We start from the raw sequence: 10,183 nt of genomic DNA, 5'->3' as shown, positions 1-10,183 counted from the left end.
AATATATCCTAGAGAAATAAGAGCCGTCACACGAATACACATATGCACACCCATGTTCACTGCAGCATTGTTCAGAATAGCAACAAGATGGAAACAACCCAGATGGCCATCAACAGATGAATGGATAAACAAACTATAGTATATGCACACAATGGAGTACTATGCAACGATAAAGGACAATGATGAATCTGCGAAACATCTCACAACGCGGATGAATCTGGAGGGCATTATGCTGAGGGAAATATGTCAATCATGAAAGGACAAATATTGTATGAGACCACTACTGTAAAAACTCATGAAAAGGTTCACACACAAAAAGAAGCAATCTTTGATGGTTATGAGGGAGGGGAGGGGTGGGGATGGAAAAACACTAAAAAAAAAAAAAATAGACAATAGATAAGTGGTAACTTTGTTGAAGGGTAAAACAGTACACGATACTGGGGAAGCCAGTACAACTTGTCCAAGGCAAGGTGATGGAAGCTCCACAGACACATACAAACTTCCTGAGGGACCGAATTACTGGGCTGATGGCTGTGGGGACCATGGTCTTGAGGAACATCTAGCTCAATTGGCATAACATAGTTTATAGAGAAACTGTTCTATATTCTACTTTGGTGAGTAGCATCTGGGGTCTTAAAAGCCTGTGAGCAGCCACCTAAGATACTCCACTGATCTCACCTCTTCGGGAGCAAGAAAGAATGAAGAAAACTGAAGATACAAGGGAAAGATTAGTCCAGAGGACTAATGGACCACATCTACCACGGCCTCCACCAGACTGAGTCCAGTACAACGAGATGGTGCCCGGCTACACCACTGACTGCTCTGACAGGGATCACAATAGAGGGTCCTGGACAGAGCTGGAGGAAAATGTAGAACAAAATTCTAACTCACAAAAAAAGACCAGACTTACTCATCTGACAAAGACTGGAGAAACTCTGAGAGTATGGCCCCCGGACACCCTTTTAGCTCAGTACTAAAGTCACTCCTGAGGTTCACTCTTCAGCCAAAGATTAGACAGGCCCATAAAACAAAATGAGATTAGACAGGCCCATAAAACAAAATGAGACTAAATGGGCACATCAGCCCAGGAGCAAGGACTAGAAGACAGGAGGGGACAGGAAAGCTGGTAATACTGGAGAGTGTTGACATGTCGTGGGGTTGTTAACCAATGTCACAAAATAATATGTGAACTAATTGTTTAATGAGAAGCTAGTTTGTTCTATAAACCTTCATCTAAAGTACAATGATAAAAAAAAAAGATAAAAAAGAAAAGACTATCACTTCTCTACTGAATTACCTTGGCCTCTTTGTTGAGAATCATATACATGTGCATATTCCTGGACTCTATTCTGTTCCATTGATCTACATATTTATCTTTACACTAATACCACATTGTCTTGATTACTGTAGGTTCATAGTAAATCTTGAACTAAATACATGAGTCTTCTTTGTTCTTCTTTTTCAAAATTATTTTGGCCATTCTAGTTCCTCTGCTTTTCCATGTAAATTTTAGAATCTGCTTGGTAATTTTTACCAGAGAAAAACAAAAAACCTTTCCTGTAGCCATGCTATGAACTATCAAGTCTCAGAACTTCTTTTGGTATTTTGGCACTTAGTTGACTTTCTCATTCTGGGGGTGATGCTGTCTGTTTTGTCTACATCCTCTACTTCCCTGTCCTCTTTTTCATCCAGTCTCTTAAGCTTCCCCTCCCTGAGCTCCACACCTACAGGTTTATGGCAAGGAGAACTGTTGGAATTTGGTGATTATTTCTACTTACTGTGTATTTGAAGTATGTGGTTTTGTCTCCTAATATTGCTGAAGGTGTGGGCTGTGTGTGGTTTTATTTGCACACTGTGTTGATTTTATGATATTTGGGGAGGATGTGTGGAGAAATTCAGATTCAGACAGCTGCTATTATCTTCCAGACGTCTAGAAGTTTCTCTTTTGCTTTAACCATTTTAAAGATACAGTGTGAACAAAATTTTAAAATGATAATGACTTCTGTTTCCAGTATATGACAGACTAGAGATTTGGAATGATGTTCCTGGTTGAAACAACTAAAATAATGGATTAAAAAAAAAAACTTATACAAGATCTTGCTGAGGTAGCAGGAAAGGATCCTTTAGGGAAAATTACAAACACAAAGTGGGAGGTAAGTAAATACCATGCAGGGTCCGGCTCTAAAGGCTACTTGGCTTTCCCAAGATCAAGCATTTGGTCTGCCCAAGGTGGAACATCCGATAGGAGAACCCCACCAATGCTGGAACAGGGTAAATTAAAAATAAACCACTCGCACAGAAGAAACCAACATGGAAACTTGCCTGTCCCTACCTTGGTACTAACAGTAGGGAAAATAATTCTCCCTTGGTCATTCATAGCATCACTTTGGCCCACATAACTCTTAGTAGCTCAGGGTCACACTCCCTATGTGGTACTAGAAACTTCAAGTCAAGACTTTAAAGTTATCCAGATTTTGAAAAGGTGATATAACAAACTCGTGGGGGTTGGGGTGGGACACAGACCATTTAGTAAATATTGTTGGAACAGCCTGGAAAAAAGTTGGAACCATATCTCACACCTTACACCAGGATTGAGTCCAAATGTATGAAAGATTTAATTAGGAAAAATGAAACCATAAATGTTTTAAAAGAAAACACAAGAGTGGAGGAAAAGAACTTTGGGGAGGCAACTCAAAATCCAAAAGCCATAAAGAAAAAAAAAATTCATGCATGATCAGAAATACCAGAAACAAATTCAAAAAACAAATGACAAACTGGGAAAAGATATTTTTAACTCAAATCATAGACAAGGAACTCATCTCCATCATGGTAGCAACCGTGTTTTGTTCTTGTTACGGATTGAATTGTGTCCTCCCAAAATATGTGTTAATTTGACAAGGCTGTGATTTCCAGTACTGTGTGGCTGTCCTCCATTTTGTGATCTGATGTATTTGTCTTATGTGTTGTAAATCTTAACCTCTATGATGTTAACGAGGCAGGCTTAGAGGCAGTTATGTTAAGGAAGCAGAACTCAATCCACAGGGATTAGGCTGTATCTTGAGTCAATCTTTCTAGAGATAAAAAAGCCGGGAGCAAAGGACCCAGGGTCCCTGAACCGAGAAGCTCCTAGACCAGGGAAGATTGATGACAAGGACCTTCCCCCAGAGCTGACAGGGAGAGAAAGCCTTCTCCTGGAGCTGGTACCCTGAATTCTGACTTCTAGCCTCCTAAACTGTGAGAGAATAAATTTCTGTTTCTTAAAGCCACCCACCTTTGGTATTTCTGTTACAGCAGCACTAGATAACTAAGACAGTGCCCCACCCAGCACCTACACTGCAGCTGCTGTGAGTATGGGCGGCTAACAGCTCTCACCTGCCCCCCTTCACACAGACTTATACTTGGCTACAGGAGCCACCTTGTCTGGGATGTGATGTCATCCCCCCAGGGGGCAGATCACAGACAACGACTGATCCAAGGCAACCAAATCAGGTGCCCTGGTCAATGCCTACTCATGGCAACCTCATATATGTCAGAGCAGAACTGTGCTCCATAGGGTTTTCTCCCCACCCCCCGCCCCAGCATTCTCACTGGCTGATTTTTTGGAAGCAGGTCACCAGGCCTTTCTTCTGAGGTGCCTCTGGGTAGACTCAAACCTCCAACCTTTCTGTTAGCAGCTGAGAATGGTGATTGTTTGCACAACCCAGGGACCCCACGTGGTCTGGGTGTGGTGGTTAGGGGAACCCTCAGATTCTCACCTCCCAGGGGAATCTCAGAAGTGGCCCTGGGGGTACAGAAGGAAAGCCTGTGACCTTTCAAAACAGCCCTTAAAATTGCCCCAGGGAGCTGGGGTGGGAAAGATAAATGGTGGCTCCTTTAGAGAATGGTGTTCAGGCGGCTGCAAAACCCAAACCCAGGAGGTGGGGGGAGGCAAGGAGAAGGTAACGGCCTTCTGTCCCCTGCTGACACCCTGGTCCTACACAGCTGCTAGTTCAAAATGGTTCAGAAATAAAAAGTATAACCAGATGTTCAGTGAAAAGGTCCCCCTCCAATTCTTGTTTCCCATCTGCCCAGTCCTCCTCCCAACTAGGTAGCCACTGTAAACTTCCAGAGATTTTTTAAATGCAGGTACAAGCAAACATGAGTACACACCCCATTCTCCTCCTTTTCACACAATCCATGGTCTATTTGGCATCATGTCCTTAAAAAATATATTGGAGATCTTTCCATAGTGATACACGCTGAGCTTCCTTGCTCTATTGTACCAGCTTCATGGTATTCCATAATGTATTTAATCACCCCATTGAGACTTTTTTTTTTTATTGAGACATTGGAGCCCTGGTGGGGCAGTGGTTAAGAGGTTGGCTGCAAACCAAAAAGGTTGGCAGTTCAAATCCACCAACTACTCCTTGGAAACACTATGGGGCAATTCTACTGTCCTATAAAAAATTTTTTTTTTATAAATAGGGTCGTGAGGAGTCAGAATGGACTCAACGGCAATGGGTTTTTTTGGGGGGGGGGTGGTTATTGATAAGACATTTAGATTGTTTCCAATCTTTTGCTTTTACAAACAATATATATGTGATGAAAGAATGTACGAGTAGGTGAAATGTTCAAAAAATGTACATGGATCATTTTTCATGTCTGCTAATATATCTGTAAACTCCTGAAATTCCTGTGAAATGAAATTACTGGTTCAAAGATCATATATATGCTCTTGTCATTTTAATAACCCAGTAGCTGTCAAGTTGGTTCTGACTCACGGAGACCCCATGTGTGTCAGAGAAGAACTGTGCTCCATAGGGTTTTCAATGACTGATTTTTGGAAGGAGACCCCCAGGCCTTTCTTCCAAGGCACCTCTGGGTGGACTCTAACCTCCAACCTTTTGCTTAACTGTTTTGTACCACCTAGGGACTTCCACTGGTACGGGGGTACAAAAGGCAAGCCTCCTTGTTTCAAGGGGAGAACAACTCTGTGGTGTGGTTTATACTTCAGACTTCTTCCTATGAATCACTCCAAGACTAGGCTTTACCTAAGACCACATCCTTGCTTGGCTCTTTCCCCCTTCCTTATCCTGCTTCACTTCCTCCATAAAGGTACTCTCTCAATAGATCACTGGTACCTCAATTCTCGTTTCAGGCTCTGCTTCTAGGGCCTTGACCTAAGGCAGTGGTGTCAGCTATGGTCCTAGGAGGTGGACACTAAGGATGAGATTCTGCAGTTGGGTCACTCGCCAGCTGGCTGGCAATGAGAACCTCTTGTGGTAGCTCTATAATTGCTAGCACTTCCACCTGTGGTGAACTGGGCCTGGATACAGCTAGAATGCGATGCACTGTCTCATGAAGCACCTCTGGCATTTGAGAGGTACAAGAGACGTAGTCATTACAAGGGCTGTGGAATTGGGTAGTTGTTGCTGAACACTGTCAAAGAAAAAGGTGCATCAGACAATGTTAAAACAGGCAAACCAGTTACAGTCAAGTGAATTCTGATTCATGGTGACCCCATGTGTGTGAGTAGAACCGTGCTCCACAGGGTTTTTGATGGCCGTAATTTTTTGGAAGTAGATCTCCAGGCCTTCCTTCCAAGGCACCTCTGGGTGGATCTGAACTGCCACCCTTTGGTTACCAGCAGAGGATGCTTAGCTCTGTGTGCCACCCAGGGGACAACTTTATTCTAAAGGATTATTACAAGAAGCAGGGTAGACCACAGGAGAAGGGGCAACGAAACTGCAGTAGAAGGGAAGGAGACTGTGACAATGGGGAGTAGACAGATCCAAGTCTGTTTGACTCCAACGAATCAAAGGACTGAGAGATTTGGAAAAGCTGGGGTGGGCTAGCGGAAGAGCACTGGAGAAAGTTAAGGGGGGGGTGGTCACTAGGATGGGTGAGTGATTTACCGAGTTTGCAATTAGGGCCATTTGGCTCTGAATGCTGGATTGTCTTGTGATAAGGCTGCCTGGGTCCTGGAAGACCCAGGGGTTGGGAAAGAGAGGTACGGGTCTCTGGTTAGGCACCTGGAGACTGTAATGGCTGAGAGGATGGTCAGGGAGATTTAAACAGAAGACCTCATTAAGGCTGTCTCGGAACCCTGGCAGCGCAGTGGTTCAGAGCTTGGCTGCTGACCAAAAGGTCAGCAGTTCGAATCCACAAGCTGCTCCCTGGAAACCCTATGGGGCAGTTCTACCCTGTCCTATAGGGTCACTATGAGTCGGAATCGACTCAATGGCAACAGGTTTGGTTTTTTGTTTTTGGTTGGTCAGGTCTTTGCAGTAAGCCATTTTCCAGAACTAAAAGAGGTGGGGAGACTTCCGTAACCATTGCTGCTCTTCAAGATCATAGGACTAGGGCAAAATTTAACTTTGTCAACGCCAGCAATGCTTTTCAGAGATAAAGTGACAGACTCAGGGCAATCAATCACCAATTTAAATTGTGAAACACGAAAAGGTGTGAGAGTCAGAGGGCCTTCTTGGCAGCATTTCAAGAGGCTTTCAGAGAGTAGACAGAGCTGAAGACCTGACCGGGAGAATCCATCACTAGCAGAGCTATACTACAGGCAACACTCAAGGACGTTCTTCAGACTGAAAGGAAATGACACCCAACAGTAACTCGAATAGAGAAGAAGGAATAAAGGGCACGAAAACTGTTAATATGTGCATTAATATATAAGACTATACATATTCTTTCATTTCTTCTCATAGTACCTTTAAAAGACATACGGCTATTTAAAGCAAAAATTATAACACTGTACTGTTGGCTTTAAGGAGCTCTGGTGGCACAACGGTAAAGCACTGGGCTGCTAACCGCAAGGTTGGCGGTTCGGACAGTTTTCATACCTATCACAATTGGTAATAGTCCAGAGTGGCACCGGTCTGTGGACCACACGTTGAGTAGCCCCGTATACTTGGTCTTCTGGCAAGTTATTGAAAGATGACTTCTATCTTCAGGAATAAAGGGATTTCCGTGATGAGTGAAGAACTAGCTAAGGTGTTAGCTGACAGTACAGGGAATGCTGAATTAGACCAAAAAAGTCAAAAACACAGCCATGATCTTGTTATCCTTTGAAGTGACATAAACAAGAACATCTACCCTTAATTCCTTCCTCACTTTGTCGTGTGTGTGTGTGTGTGTGTGTGTGTGTGTGTGTGTGTACATACGTATATACGTATTTCAACTGATTCCACTTTTTCTTTCCCTACCCTCTCCATCCTCCTCCCCATCGCACAGAGGTATGCCGGTGGTTAACTTTAAAATGTAGTTCGTAAACATCTTGTGGTTCTCAAAAACTGATGGGGAACCCTCATCCATGGCTGTGGGAATGGAAAATAGCTTAGTGGTTCCTCAAAAAGATAAAACACAGAATTACCATATGACCCAGCAATTGCATTCCTAGGACTCATACAGAGACTCGTACACCAATGTTCACTGCAGCACTTTTCACAATAGCCAAAAGGTGGAAACAACACAAGCGTCCATCAGGGGATGAATGGATAAGCAAAGTGTGGCATATACATACAATGGAATATTATTCAGCCATAAAGAGAAATGAAGTCCTGACACACACAACATGGATGAACCTTGAAAACATTATGCTGAGTGAAATAAGTCAGTTGCAAGAAGACAAACACTGTATGATCTTACTTTTCAGTGGTTATGAGGGGTAAGAGGGAGAGAGAAAGGGGAAGTTTTTATTTAGGGGGCACTGAGTTTAATGGTGGTGGAACAGTTTGGAAAAGGATAGTGAGAATGGTTGCCCAACATGAAGAATGTAATCAATGTCACATACAGAAATTACTGAGTTGGTGAATGTTTTGTTATGTATATTTTCACCACGATAAAAAAAAAAAAACAAAACACAAAAAGTGGGCACATGTCAAAAGGATACAGGAGCTAACTTAAAGGGGCTCCCAATGGCCCGATCAGGGACAACTGAGCAACAAAATAAATGATAGTAATAGAAAATAACACAGAGACTAAAACAAATACCTGTGAGTTCATGCTAATATAAATAAATGGGGGAAGAAGGGAAAGCTCTTCAGTACAATACCGATTAATAAATATAAAGAATGATAGAAACAGAAATCATCCTTTGGCAAACACCCCAGTAATAGTCTCAGGAAAGAATCATCAACGGGTGGAAATAACAATGAAAAATGGGATACAGACATAAATCTTAAAGTATCTCCCTAAAAGATACTTTATAACTACAAAGAAAAAAAATAGTAACTTTATGGTGGAGAAACTTGGCAGGCAGACATCACCCGAAACAAGACATATTTTCATTACGTGCCTCCTGATAACTGAGTCCAGCAGGCCACCACGCCTACGTTATTCCTTCCCAAAACACATAACCCAAATTTAATCATGAGGAAACATCAAATAAACCCAAATCAAGTGACATTCTATAAAATAGCTGGTCAATACTCTTCAAAAGTGAACTGCCCCAGATTACGGGAGACTAAGGAGACAAGACAACTAAATGCAAAGTGTGTTCCTGAATTGGATCCTGGTCCAGTAAAATGACATTAGCAGGATAAATGACAAAATTTAACCAAAGTCTGTTTCTGTCGTTTGCAACCAAGAAAGTGGCTAGTACATCAATGGCACAATGTTGGGTCCAAGCAGAGTTCCTTGCATTTAGTAATGCAAGTTTCCATTTATTAAGCATTCATAAACCTTAGACTGTGGTATTCTACTGAATGCTAATTTTTACAAACCTGGAGTGTTACCACCCCCCATTACAGAGATTAAAATTTTTGATTCAGAGAGATTAAGGGATTTTTCCAAGACAGTTCAACTAGTAAGTGGTGAAGCAGTGAGCCGAATTTATCTTTATGACTTGATGCATTTTAATCACAATGCTTCTCAGACAACTATTTTTCCAAGAAACCATTACATATTCATTCATTCTGTCATGAAAAGGCTAGAAAGAAACTTTACCTAAGTCCAAGGTTAGAAGGCTTGACGCCACTGCATGACTCAGCAGGCTCGGTCATTGCCCCCAGTTCCTACTTCCTTAAAGAAATTGTTGGTTTGATCTCCCATTAAAAAGTTTACAGCTTTCATATTATTTGGCACCAATGAAAAATGATTCAGAGTATCATTTCTTCAAAAAAAGACATAAGCAAAGAAAATAAAGCCCCCATTCTATATCATTCCCAATAGAATTAGGCCATATGTAATATCTACCACATGTAGAATCTCAGCTATTTTATAATTGTGGAATATTCCATCGACCAGATGTACAGTGCTCGGGTTTTCTCTTTCAATGTCAGTGGAATCTGGCTTTCCTGCCTCTCACACAAATCTCAACACTGTGATTTATGTTCCTGAACAAATTAGACTTAATTTAAGAGCAAATCATCAGCAACAGGTATAATAATCTTGGCAGAATATTTATTTTAATTAATTGCTTTCTGCTTAACATAGATAGAAGGATGCTGATGCCATTTACCCTATAAGGATTAGTGCCTTTGTGTAATTAATTTTTTTTCTTTCCCCTAGAACTTAAAGTCTCATCAGTTTTAAGTTACAAAGGCATTGGTTTACTTCCTATTTAATCATAACAATCTAACTTCTACGGCAATGTTCATATATGAAATTTGTGAAAGAAAAATGGATTTTAACCACTCTACCATTCAAAAAAAATTTTTTTTTACACCATTCTAGATTCCTGTTCCCCTAACACAGGCCCTATTGGATTCCATGGAGGTCAGAGTTGTAACTGTTTTGGGGCTTAGATGGCTGAAAAACCCTCACCTCTATAAGCCTGGCAGGTGGGTAGGGAGGGTGGCAAATACCTGAGTGACTTTATAACAATGTTTTTCTTCCCTGTGTAACTGAGTATCAGCTTCGCTATTATTTATACTTCGATGGGGCAAAAAGAAAACAAAAATTTCTTCCATTCTACAAAGGTTTCACACTAATTGTCAAAGGCATCTCGCAGTAAGTGGTAGAAAACACAACTACTACTAAATAGACTCCATGTTCTCAAACCTTACCCCTCTGATGTTATTCATATAAATGATTTGACAGTCTTCCCAAAGAAGAGTCAGAAACAGCTAATGCTAAACCTAAGTATGGTTTCCAGGCACAGGGAATTCTCATACTAAACTCGTGTTATATAATCATTAAAATTTAAAATTCTATTATAAATCTTCTCAGAGATAAAATTGCAACGTTAAGTCTT

Source organism: Loxodonta africana, chromosome X, assembly GCF_030014295.1.
Source record: "Loxodonta africana isolate mLoxAfr1 chromosome X, mLoxAfr1.hap2, whole genome shotgun sequence".
Taxonomy (NCBI): Eukaryota; Metazoa; Chordata; class Mammalia; order Proboscidea; family Elephantidae; genus Loxodonta; species Loxodonta africana.
Note: the sequence above shows the minus strand (reverse complement) of the source record.